Source organism: Balaenoptera borealis, assembly GCF_965194805.1.
Source record: "Balaenoptera borealis genome assembly, chromosome: 2".
Lineage (NCBI taxonomy): Eukaryota > Metazoa > Chordata > Mammalia > Artiodactyla > Balaenopteridae > Balaenoptera > Balaenoptera borealis.
Genome location: NC_138867.1, coordinates 77642763 through 77655911, shown reverse-complemented (window position 1 = coordinate 77655911; position 13149 = coordinate 77642763). Strand labels below are relative to the sequence as shown.

The following is a 13149-nucleotide window of genomic DNA, read 5'->3' as shown; positions in this document are numbered from 1 at the left end:
GCATACAAAATGCCAAGCCAAATCAACTAATCAGGGGAAACATGTAAGTAAAACTGTCATGATTGAATTTTTTTGCTTTTCAGCCAGTTATTTTGGCACCGTCTTGCTGTAATCTCAGTTGCATACTACTTTACACACATACGCACACACGCGTACACTTACACCCCAGGACAACCCAATAAAATGATTATGTGATTTCAGTCTAGGAGTCTATGCATGTAATTTATTTTGCACAAAAGCATAAATGTTTTCTTTATATTTTGGATCAATGAATATGTTTTTTTCCCATACCTTTAAAGTTTTCAGTGAAAACAGTAAGGTGTAAATTTTAAATTTGTATTTCTCTATCAAGTGTCACATTTTTACATAAAATATATATGTGCAGTTGCTTTTATTCTTCAGGTATTATCTGTTTGTTTATACTCACTTATCTTCTTTATGATCTTTGTATGTTTTCTTATCTTTCTGAAAAAAATATGAAGTATCACTTTTCATAAAAGACGATAAGGATAGTGACATAGTAGAATTGTCGAATCATCCTTGAGATATCTGGGTGCATATAAGAAAATATTTTGAGAGAGAGATTTCAGTATTTCCCAGGTGGAGGTTTTAAAAAAAAAGGCAGCTTTGTTGCCAAGAAAAGCGGTAGCTTAGATGTGTCATCATAGTGGTATTCCTAATATTTCACCCCTGAATGAAGCTCACCCACCCATCATGGACAAAGTTGAACAATCCAGAAACTTCCCCATCGAGGACAGAGCCTTCTCTCAGCAAGCTTACCATGTGGCAGGTAGTAGTTCAGAGTGCACCCTATTAAGGCACAAGTCCCCCACAGGTGTTCCTAACCTGTCCCAAAGTTGCCTGGAGAGATGAGAGGTAGCGGTGCTGGAGGAAAGGCCAGGTCTTCTGTTGAATCTATGGCTACATAATGTTTGCCCAGTATTAAATGTCTGTCTGGAAACGAACTAAGGAAGATAAGTCGTTTTTTCCCTGCTATTTGGAAAGTTTGAATTTATGTCGATTAGCTGTAGTATCATTTACTGAGTTCTTTCAGCTGTGAATTGCTGCTGCCAGTCCACTAAATGGTAATCTAGGGGCAACACGTCCTTCAAAACTTACTGCATTTGCTCTGTATGATATTCACTTTCGAGTGAATTTGTGTTTTACCCCAAATCGCATATTGTTGTTTTTGTTCAACAACTTTAGTTATACCTCAATTAGGTTGATAGCTATTAAAGTCTATTTCCCTGACATATTATGTGCAGGAATGAGTGGGGAAAAAGAACTCCTACAAATTTAACCAGAAGTAACAGGTCAAAACAGTTCTCTTGGAAAAGGGTCATGAATTTTTTTTTTTAATTAATTTATATTTTGGCCGCGTTGGGTCTTCGTTGCTGTGTGCGGGCTTTCTCTAGTTGCGATGAGCGGGGGCCACTCCTCGTTGCAGTGCGCCGGCTTCTCGTTGTGGTGGATTCTCTTGTTGCTGAGCACAGGCTCTAGGCACGTGGGCTTCAGCAGTTGTGGCGCCCAGGCTCAGAGGCTGTGGCTTGCAGGTCCTAGAGCGCAGGCTCAGTAGTTGTGGGCGCGGGCTTAGTTGCTCCGCGGCATGTGGGATCTTCCTGGACAAGGGCTCAAACCCATGTCCCCTGCATTGGCAGGCGGATTCTTAACCACTGCGCCGCCAGGGAAATCCCAGGGTCATGAATTTTTAACAGAAACAGCTAGAATCTCTTAAATTCTTAAGGAATAGTATGAAAAACATTCTATTCTAAACTACCACACACCACAGCTACAATGAATATAATTGAGCTGCCTTAGAAGGATGAAAGACCCCTGAGAGTTTTTCATCTCTTTTAGCACCTTCCCATTTATTTTAAGAGTGTTATTTATGAGACTTGATTAATATTGAACTGGTAAGGAAAATTTTTTCTGTTATTTTCTCTGAGAGACTCTCTTGTTTAGGTTTATCTGAAATGCTGATTTTAAAAAAAATAGTGCATTGAATTTTTTTTTTTTTTTAATTTGCTTTTTTCCGGGCTTTCTCTAGTTGTGGTGAGCGGGGGCTACTCTTCATTGCGGTGCTCAGCTTTCTCATTGCAGTGGCTTCTCTTGTTGCGGAGCACGTGCTCTACACGTGCGGGCTCATTAGTTGTGGTGAGCGGGTTCTAGAGCGCAGCACTGAATTTTTGACAACATGGTTATTTGAAATTACATATTTGAAAATGAGACCACAGAACATTGAGCTTTTAAAATGAGAGTTATATATGCTATCCTACATCCAAAAAGTGATACTTCTTATGTACAACCATGATCTTTGGGGGTAGGCAGAGCCAAAGATGAAAACCTAGAGCAGCTCAGCTGAATATGCTCAGTTCTTTTTTCCCAAAGTCACCAATTAAACAAGTTACTTATTCCATTTTTTTTCTCTCTTTAATTGGTAATAAAGTTATACTAATCTATCTCTACACTATGGTTGAGTTCATATATAGCAGTGCAAATGTTGTCTGGGGACAAACATTTGTCACAAACAACTGTCACAACAAAAGTGAACTCAACTACACAAATATGAAAAAAGTTGAGGAGAAGGGAATCCTTTCTATTCACCTCCTAAATTCCTTTGTGCCTGGCCTTTAAATCCAATATCATAAGCAGACCATCTGTGGACTTACTCTCTCAAGACTCTAATACCCTGAGTGGACAAGATTTCCCTCACCTCCGGAACAGGATGGAAATGGGAAAACAGGATTCCTGGGTTCTCAGGTCAGTCCTGTTGTGAGCTTACCTTAGGAAAGTTACCTAAACTATTCAACTTTGGAGTTTCTCATCTTTAAAATTAAGTGATGATAATTATATATCTACTTCATAGAGATTGTTGACACAATCAAGAGAGTGTTAAAGGATATGAAGTGGTTTTGAAAGTTTAAAATACTGTACATACTTAGAAAAGTAGTAGCACTAGCAGAAAGCAGTGTTAGTGTCTGGCCAAGTAAGGAAACAGTAAAAGTCGTTTGGGATTAGTAGGGAGTTGGAGGTGGGAGGTGGAGCAGTGAGGTTATACCTGAGGTCAAGTATATGGAGGTTATGTACACTCCAGGCCTAAACCAATCATGAGGGTCAGAACAAGTGTCAGGTCAGAGACCAGGCAGCAGGCCCATGAGTCTGTAAGACAAGCAGTGAAAAAATGAGCAAGGAAGAGGGTCTAAAGACCAGGTGAGCCACGTAGGAGGTAAAGACTCAAGGGATGAGCACTTGAGGGACGGTTCAGGTACATGAAAGAGGAGATATGGTGGTGCCAATAATATGTGTATCTGAGACAACACTAACCTTTGTTCCACAAGCTGATTCTGTGCTGACTGCAAAGTCAGAACGAATCTTGAAGTGGCAGCCTGAGTCCTTGGCCAGGATGGGCCCTCTGCCTACTATCAGGCCTCATCTCAAAACACGTCCCTCCAATTCACATGATGTTCTAAGTTCATTGCCTTTCCTGTTCTTTGGATTCTCCAAACTCTTCCCCATTTTAGGGTCTTGGTACTTGTAGTTCCCTCAGCTCTTTCCATGGCTGGTGCCATCTTGTCTATCTGGGGCATAAGTTACCTGCTCAGAGAGGTCTTTCCTTATCACCCATCTAAAGTGATCCTCCAAGTCTATTTCACTGTGCTCTCTCAATTGAGCTATCACTACCTGAAATCATAGTTTCTGTTTATTGTCGCTCAACCCTGCTTCCCCCCGCCCCCCCACCTCCAGGGTGGAAAGTACAATCCATGAGAAGAGTGCCTTGGCTGTCTTATTCCAACCGTGTCTTCAGTACCTAGACTAGCCCTTGGGCACATAGCTGGCTCTGAGTAATATTTGTTGGATTAGTTAACAAACAAATGAGGAATAAGAATGCAGAGAAAAAGTCAGCCTTTGACAGATGAACACAGAGTAGGTGTTCTCTAAAGGTGGTGTTTGATCAATAGTCATGTTGGAATAAGAAGTGTATCCTGGAAAATCTCAAGTAAAAATTTATCTATGTGCATATTCATTCATTTGGATGAAAATCGGGTTAATTAAGCTTTGTATGTTTAAAGTGCCTGTTTTTGTTATTATGTGAAGTTCAGCTCAGATTAAAAGCACAGAACACGGGTCTTTATTTTTAATTAATTGATCCAGTTCAAGCCATAACCTCTCCAGCAACAAAGTCTGTTCTCTACTCCACGATTCAGAAGTCTTTTGACTTTTGGGGTGGTAGGGTTTGTATTTGTTAAATGATACTATCGTTGAAAAATTTAAGATGGAGTTAGACGACAAAAACATCCAACCAAGCCTTTATAAATTTGTGATTTTCAAGGCATTTGAAGAAATAGATAGTAGCTGAGACCTCAGAAAAGAGATCCTGAATATATATTAATGGTATATGTTTTTCAACTTAGAAAGTTTGCCATTGTGGAAAATAAAGACTCCTTAGAGGTTTAGAAAATCAACATATATATCAGTTCTACACCTTTACCTTTAATGCCATATAAGAGTAAGTACAGTGATTATACATTGATCTTTTGAAATAATAAAGGTACTTTTCACAGTTTCTTACAATTACTTTCCTGCTTTCTTTCTCACCCACTTTAAAATAAATCCAGACTATCAAATGAGATGGTGATTGCATTTGCAGGAAAGCTCACCAAAAGGAACACTCTGTATTCCTTCATTCACGGCGAATCTCCAGACTGCCATTTTGGTATTGTTTTCTTTGTCACTGGAACAAATTTATGTTGCTTCTTTTCTCTTTACCTTATTTATTCCAGACTAATTCCCAAGAATGGTGGCATTGAAAATAATCTGTGAATACAGTGGAATGCTATACTATTTTAACCATCTAAATATACTGCATATGAGTTTGGCTTTGCATTGAGCAAGCACAATTAAATATGATGGCAGGAACAGCAGAAGGGGTGGTGGTGGCAGATTTCTGGCTATCATTTTGGGGCCTTTCCCAGTGGACGATAACCATACATCTGAGAGGAAACGGGAGTTTAGAAAACATGTGTTAAAAGAGCCGTTGATCTGTGGAGTTGATTGTTTGCTTTTAATAATAATAATTATTAAAGTGCCTTTAAGCTGTATCCTGTGTGTGCCCTGTGGTGTGTAGAGAGTAGGAAATATTGTCTCTGGCCTTGAACTGCACACACGACACTCTCCAATGATCGTTCTCAGGCAGTGCCGCCATTAGCACAATGTTTATAGTTGCTCACAGCAGTAAATTCCTGATGTAGCAGCAGGCTGCCTGGTTATGGAGAGATGGGTTTAAGAAAAAGGGGAAGCTGATTTTATGAATACATTGAGCCATTACATACATCGCATACGCCATGGCATTCAAATGTAGTTTTTTTTCATGCTCTAGCTCCCTGGAAAACCCTTTTCTTCCCACCTCCACCAAAAGACCTCAGACTGAGTGATTCTACCCACCATCACCATCTTCTCTAATAGCAGAAGGCTTCCCTTCCATTTTTAACTCCTAAAGCAGCATGTTTTTTGGACAGAGATTGTCTACAGTGTATCTAGGAGGTATAAATTTAACTTCTGATCCTCAGGATTTTCAGGGGTTAGGGCTTTGGTACATGAACCAAACAAATCCATAAATGTATATTGTTTTCTGAGTGGTAACTTGTATATGTCGTCTTTTACGGTGTATAAAGTACTTTCACACAAATCTTCCCCTTTGACACTCACTACGACTATGTAATAAGACACAGGTACTTGTGAGGTTGCAAAATGACATACCCAAGGTCACAGATATTAAGTAGTGTCTGGAAGGCAAAATGAAGGCTTCTGATTCTGTATCTGGTGCTTTATCTACTACACCGTATTCCTGGTCAGATTTTTCCAGCTTTATTGAGATATAATTGACATATAGCAGTGTGTAAGTTTAAGGTGTACAGCGTATTGATTTGGTACACATATATTGCAGAATGATTACCATCACAGTGCTAAGTAACACCTCTATCACCTCACATAATTACCATTTCTTTTTTGTGGCGAGAACATGTAAGATCTACTCAGCAACTTTCAAGTATATAATAGAGTATTGTTAACTATAATCACCATGATGTACACTAGGTCCCCAGAATTTATTAGTCTTAATAAATTCATAGGGACTGGTTCATAGGGACTGATTATGTGGTAGAAACAGTACAAAGGAAAAGCTGATCACTTTTTCCAGTGAATGGGAATAGCTGTTGTATATATGTATGTTCAATGAAAAATTAGTCTTCTTCTTGGAAATTGAAGAGAGAGCAGTTAGCGTGAGAGAAAAACAGTATGTGCATGTGTATGATTCACATTTGACTGTTGCCATTACATTTTGCTTTGGTTTAATTCTGAATCGATTAAAATAGGTGTTTAATAACTTCGGGTTTGTACCCTTAGGTCAAAATTTGTTTTTTATTACCTCAGTGTTCACTGTACAAGTACTGGTGATAATGAAGACAGAAAACAGGAAGCACTTGCCAAGTGGCTGGTGTAATTTAAGTAAATTACATACATATTTAATTATAAATCCTTATGATAACCTTATGAAGTAGGTACTATGTTACCATTATTTTCCTGATAAGGAATCTAAGGCACCAAGACACAGAGCTCTCAGATTCTAGCTCATGTCCATATTCTTAACCACTTCTGTTAATTCTCTAGAGTTGTGCTTACTTTACTCATTCAAAAAATATTTTCGAGCATCTGCTTTGTGAAATACATTTATTTGTAATAAAGTAACAGTTTACTAGAGAATGTTAATATATGTCAAAGGGTCCTTGAGAGCTGTTCCACAAAATTTTTAATTCATTGTGAATTTCCACTTTGGTTATCACAATACTTATCCCCCTTCTTCCACTCTTTATATCCCTCTCAGCAACTGGCTCGCCATCACCTATTTACCAGGAAAATTTAGGCCGTCTAACATGAATCTCCCAGCTTTTCTTCCTAAACTTCAGTTTTGTTTATGTCATCTCCAGTCCTTTGCTTCTTGTCTCTAGCCTTGGAGGAAGAGAGCCCTCTTCTAGTTAAAACTTGAGAAGTAAGTTGACTGTATTTAGGTTGTAGAGGGTCTGAGGGCTGAGAAATTTGGACTTTAACTGTTGAACTTGAGGGAATCATCAAAGCCTTTAAGCAAAGGAGTGATAGGAACAGAAGGCTACTTTAGGACATTAATAATAGCTGGGGTGGAGGGACAGGTTAATTAAAAGGAGGGAAGACCAGATTAGAGACTATGGCTAGAGACTGAGGAGGAGATTATATATCACAGATATAAAAGATATTCCCAAGGAAGCTTGGGGGCTCAGCTAAATCTATTCCTCATTTGCGTAAAAGTTAGCTCTGATACTTTCTCTTTGAAGCCAGTGTGGCCTAGGTGTTTATAGAAAGGTGCCATGCTTATCATTTCTTCAGATTGAGTGTGTCAGTTCACATCCTCCAAGCAGGTGCCAAAATGGGATTAGAAGTACATGAGATTTGGCAGGAGAAATGCACATGGAGGGTAAAGAGGAGGAAGCAGGAATAGGCAGGCAAACCTTCAGACCCAGTTGCTGATCTGATACCTGTGAAAGGAGGTGGGGCAGAGGATTGGGTTGGAAGAGGCTCAGATAACAGAGTAGTTCTAAGAAAGTGTTGGCAAAGCCAATGGGGACTCCTTGAGCTAAAGTCCCACACTGGAAGAGTCTCATGTCCTGCAGGAATGGGCTGGTACTCTACCTCCACTGTGCTCAGACACTGACTGAGATGTGCTTGGGAGAAGCATGGCCAAAGCACAAATGCAATGGTAGATGCAGAGGAATGACAGCTAGGGCCCTCACTCCCCACGCTAACTGCAGCAGGAGATGTGAGCGGTGCATTTCCGTGGCTCCCACGGTGGGGATGCCAAGAGTGATTCTCTTACATATGGAGAGATTGTATGTGTCTGTATTATGTAACTTAACAAGGATGGGATTTAAATAAAGGTCTCTGTTACTTTAGTGAGGTAGAAAACAGACAACCTAAATAAATATATTAAATGCTATTGACAGAAATGCAGAATTAGCAACATTTTGATGAAAGGAAGGTATAATAATTTTCTCAAAAGCAGCCATGGGAAAATTTTTTACTTGTCAAGTTGAACCAAAATTCACTTTGTAATGAATTTTCTCCTACCCAATTATGCATTCACATACTGGCACTTTGGGGTTCTTGCAACAGATCAAAAGCTATTAAAAACTTGCTTGAATGGAGTAAATTATTTTTTCAATAACTATTCTTTAAGTCTCTCCCCTGTCAAATTCTGTTCAGACCCCAAAGCCTCTATGATGTTTTTCTACAAGAAGTTTTAGCATAGTTTCCACCAGGAGTAGCTGTCATAGGCCCATTGATTCAGTTTGGCTGTAGATGAAAAGAACCTTGACTGCTTTCAGGATTATTGGTCATCACTGAATATCTCAGTTTACTTTTGTTGCTATATCAACATAAAGAGAGGAAATTATCTCTTTGAAGGTATTTTTATTATGACATAATTAGAGAAATTTAAATATCTATTAGGTATTGATATAATTAAATATTATAATAAGTATGAACAACTAATAAAATTGTTCACTTTATATAATATTTTATATATTAACATTTATAACAGTATTTATTACAGTACATTTGTAATGTGTTATATATGACATTAGTTAGGATACCAATAGTGCTTTTTTATACTACTGTAAATGAAACTTTCACCTTTAAGTACCTTGGAGGTGTAGCTCTAAATTTGATTTTTTTTCCATAATATGAGATCTGGTGAAAACAAATTTAAATCAAGATATTTTGCATCCACAATATTTGTGTTAATATAAGTTTGAAATTTATTTTGTAATAAACTATAAGCAATACATACACGTATATGATTTCAAAAGGTACAGGAACGTAAGACATGAAATATAAAAGTTCCCCTCCCCAGCTCCTCAATCACACAAGTTCCACTGCACTTGCAGCCATTTGAACCATTTCTGGTTTTATTTCTTTTGGTTGATAAATCTAAGGGATAAGCTACACCACTATTTTTTTTAATCTATCAGCTTAAAATTAGTATTTACGGGCACCTTGCAAAAAAAAGATTTAACTCACACTACCTCCTCCTCTTCCCTTCAAGCTCTGCTAATTGAATTTTCATTTTAGTTCTTCTATTGCTCACCTTTATGTGATATAATATAACCTGTATTTTAAAATCAGTTTGAATTTTTATTTTAAAAATTTTGTATAAAGTAAAATTCACTCTTCTTGCTAGATAGTTGAGTTGTGACAAATGCATAAAGTTGTTTAACAATCAACACAATCAAAATACAGAGAATTCCATTTCTCAAAAAATTCCCTTGTGCTGACCGTTTGTAGTCAATTCTTCCCCCATCCCAATCCCTGCTAACCACTGATCTGTTCTCTTTCAAGATTTTTTCTTTCAAGAGTGTCATTGCAAGAGAATTATATAGTATGTCACCTTTTCAATCCGGCTTCTTTTACTTGGCATCATGCGTTTGAGATTCTTCCACTTGCTTGTTCTTCTTCTAGAACAGCAGTCCATTGTGTGAAGGTACCACTGTCTGTTGATCCACTTACCTGTTAAAGAACCTTTGGGTCATTTCCAGTATTTGGTGATTGTGAATAAAGCCTCTATAACCATTTGTGTACAGGTTTTGCATGAATATAGGTTTTTATTTCACTTGGACAATACCTAGGAGTGGGAATGCTGGGTTGTATGGTACATTTATGTTTGACTTTATAAAGAAACTACATCTTCCTGTATTTTATGTTGCCTATGAGAAATCTGATGGCAGACGGTTCTTCTCCTTATCATATCCCTGGATGGTGCCTTTTTTGTTTGTTTTAAGTAACTCCTCCCATCAACTGCCCCTGGTCATTCTGAAATGAGATTATGTCAATGTGTGAGTCTTTGGTTTCTCGTTGCACTGAGTAGGCCCCTTCGATGTTGTGATTTCCTTCAGATTCAAAGATTTTTTGTCCTATTTCTGATTATTCTCTTGGCCCCCATCCCCAGTTACATCTATATCCCTTTCTTGAATTCCTGTAGACAGACATTCTGATTTATTCTTTCCTCAGATACTACTAGAGGCTTCTTAGCCTTAGTCCGTTGTCTCATTCACCAACTCTCTATATCCTTCCCACCTCTCTTTCTCAGCTAACTCATTCATTTCTATGGCTTTAAGGGATTATCCCAGCTATCGAGATCAAATGCATTCAGGGGCTGGGCAAATAATACAAAAATGTAAAGGCGAGGTATAATACAGTACAGGGAGGTGAGTGCATACCTAGATAAAAACATCCAAATTTTATTTATTTTAATGCTATGTTAGCTAAATAACGCATGTCATCAGAATGGATTAGGTCCACCAATATGAACCTCTAAATCTATGCCACTGAGTCATCTGGAGCTCCAGTTCTAATTGTTCAATAAGATTCCAGATCACATACACACTTGGATTTTTCACTGTAATGATATTTTAATGTAGTAACTCTCATCTCATAAAGTAGTCCTAACATCATAATTATCTTCATTAAAAAATGCCTCTTTAGAGTTGGGTGATTTCTATTCATAGCACTAACGTTTTTCTGGCCTCAGCCTAGAAACCTTCAATTACTTTGCAAAATTTCCATCTCCTATCATTTGTATTCTGTTAGACACCAAATGCCTCCGAGTTTTCCCTCGTAAAAATAAAATATTCTAGTTTTCCGTAAAATGAAAGTTTTCTAAAGCCACAGAGAGATGTGGGATTTAACAACTGACCTGGAAGCTAGTGAATCTCTTATTGTCAAATAATTGACAATTCTAGGTTAATGAATTAAAATCTATTAGTAGAGTCCTAGGGTAAATGGAATTGGTCTGGGCTGACCAGATTTGGAAAGAAGTCAGTAAGCTGATTAAAGTTTTGTTGTTTGCCTGTCTCACTTGCCCAGAAGGTTCTTTTCATCAGGATTATGTCTTTTCCATAGTTGTTCATCTGGCTCAGCCTGAACCAGTGATGAACATCCACTTGTCCATTTCAGCAAGTCAGACCCCTAAAGGACTTAAGAGAGTTAGGACTCCCTGGAAATAGATAACTTTGTGTAAACGGCAATTCAGACTCTTATTATTTTATTATACAGAGAATACATTTGTTAGCAGATGAAAGTAAAGTATTATGTAACCCACAAAAAACACTGTGTTGATTATAAGAATACTTCTATTTCATTATTCAGTCCAGCAAGACTTTGAGTAAATAGATGGATCTGTGACTGTTTGTTCATTCATCCATCCATCAAACATTCACTAGGTACAGCAGATAAAGAAATGAGCCAGACACAGCCCCTGCTGTCAAGGAACTCAGAATCTAGTAGAGGAGACAGACTAAAAAATCAGTGGTTATAGATACAATAGAGGTTCATGCAAGAGCACTGGAAGATCACAGGGGAGGGAGAGCTCACGCCAGTGAATGCGGAAGCAGTCAGGAAATCCACCTGGGATGTGGTGATACTTGAGCTGCGTATTGATGGTTGAAGGTGAGTCAGCCAGGGAGCCAAGGTGAGCAGTGGTCATCCAGGTTATTTTGGCTAGGGTAAAGGTCTCTTCACTGCATTTTTCACTTTTAAATCAGTTCTATTTGCAACATATAGGCACAGTGAATGAATGTTAGGATGCTTAGGACACAGTCAGATGCTGAATTGAGTGAGGGCTGGTGGGAGAGAAAGGGGGCACCTGTACTACTTTGGCCCATAACTGGGGAATATTGAAGGAGTTACAGATTCTTTCTTTTGAATCCTTGGCCTCATCTGACCCTGAAGGTTTTCAGGAATGCGTAAGAAATTGCTGGGCCAGTGTAATTCGTAGATCAAATGGCCTTGTAGTGTGTCACTAAAATTCTATTTGCCTTACATTTATACGGTTTGGATAAGCCTTGGCTTCGTGAGGGCACTCTTGGTGGGTGACTGATGGTTCTTCAGATAAGATGTGCTAGTTTTGGGGTTTTCTTGTTTTTTATTTTATTTATTTATTTTTGGCTGCATTGGGTCTTTGTTGCTGTGTGCGGGCTTTCTCTAGTTGCGGTGAGTGGGGGCTACTCTTCGTTGTGGTGCGCGGGCTTCTCCTTGCGGTGGCTTCTCTTGTTGCAGAGCATGGGCTCTAGGCGCCCAGGCTTCAGGAGTTGTGGCTCGTGGGCTCAGTAGTTATGGCACATGGGCTTAGTTGCTCCTCTGCATGTGGGATCTTCCCGGACCAGGGCTCGAACCTGTGTCCCCTGCATTGGCAGGTGGATTCTTAACCACTGCGCCACCAGTAAAGCCCTTAGTTTTAATACCGGCCTTGGTCAATTAGGAGAGGTACACCTGATTTGTCTTGCTCTTAATCTCTCAGTGTAGTTGCAGCTTGTTCTGGAGCGGCACAGTCTGTTCTTCAGTGCTTCACCTTCTCTCTGAACCGTAAGAGTTACCTGACAGTGGTGGGAATGCCCAGGAGAGGTAGTGATGCTTCCTAGTCTGCGTGTTCATGTGTGTTGCTCTGAACTAGCTGGTCTGAGGTAGCCTCAAACTAAATCTGTAAGACCCCAGGGAGTTTCTGAAGAAGAAACTAAGTGGAATTCTTTCCTAATTAATTGCTTATTTTTCTCATTTAGCAAATAATCTAATGGGGATTTTAGGACTGACATTTGATTTTAACAAAAGTACGTGCATGTCAGAGATAGATGCTTGTTCATCATAACTCCAAGAATGTGAATTATATGTATGATTTTAATGCATTTGTTGGAAATAATGTTATTTTTCACAAAGTAAAAGCAGTCATAATTTTGCTACAAGGAAGAATATTTGCTTCCTCTCACATTTTATTTAATAATTTTACGTCTTTAAAAGCAAAACAGCACACAATTTGAAAATGAAATTTCCCCCAAAGTATTCAGTTTGCTAATATGTTTTTCATTTTCTTCATTATGCTATAGTGGAATATTGCCATACTTTTAAATGTGCAACTTATCTCCCTGGAGGCAGCAGATGGTGTGGCTAGTCTGTCTTTTGGTAAAGGACTTATCATGAGAGATGGCGACTAGGGCTGGATGGGATGGGGGTCCTGCCCTCAGAGAGCATTGACTCTCGTCTTATTGCATCATTACAACATTTTATAAGCTACTA

At 38.7% G+C, this 13149-nt stretch overlaps 1 protein-coding gene across 1 annotated transcript in view; it reads left to right on the top strand.

The window, feature by feature from the left end:
• KIAA0825 overlaps nt 1-13149 on the top strand; it is a 366826-nt gene that overhangs the window by 202622 nt on the left and 151055 nt on the right. The gene's annotated exons all lie outside the window — the stretch shown is intronic.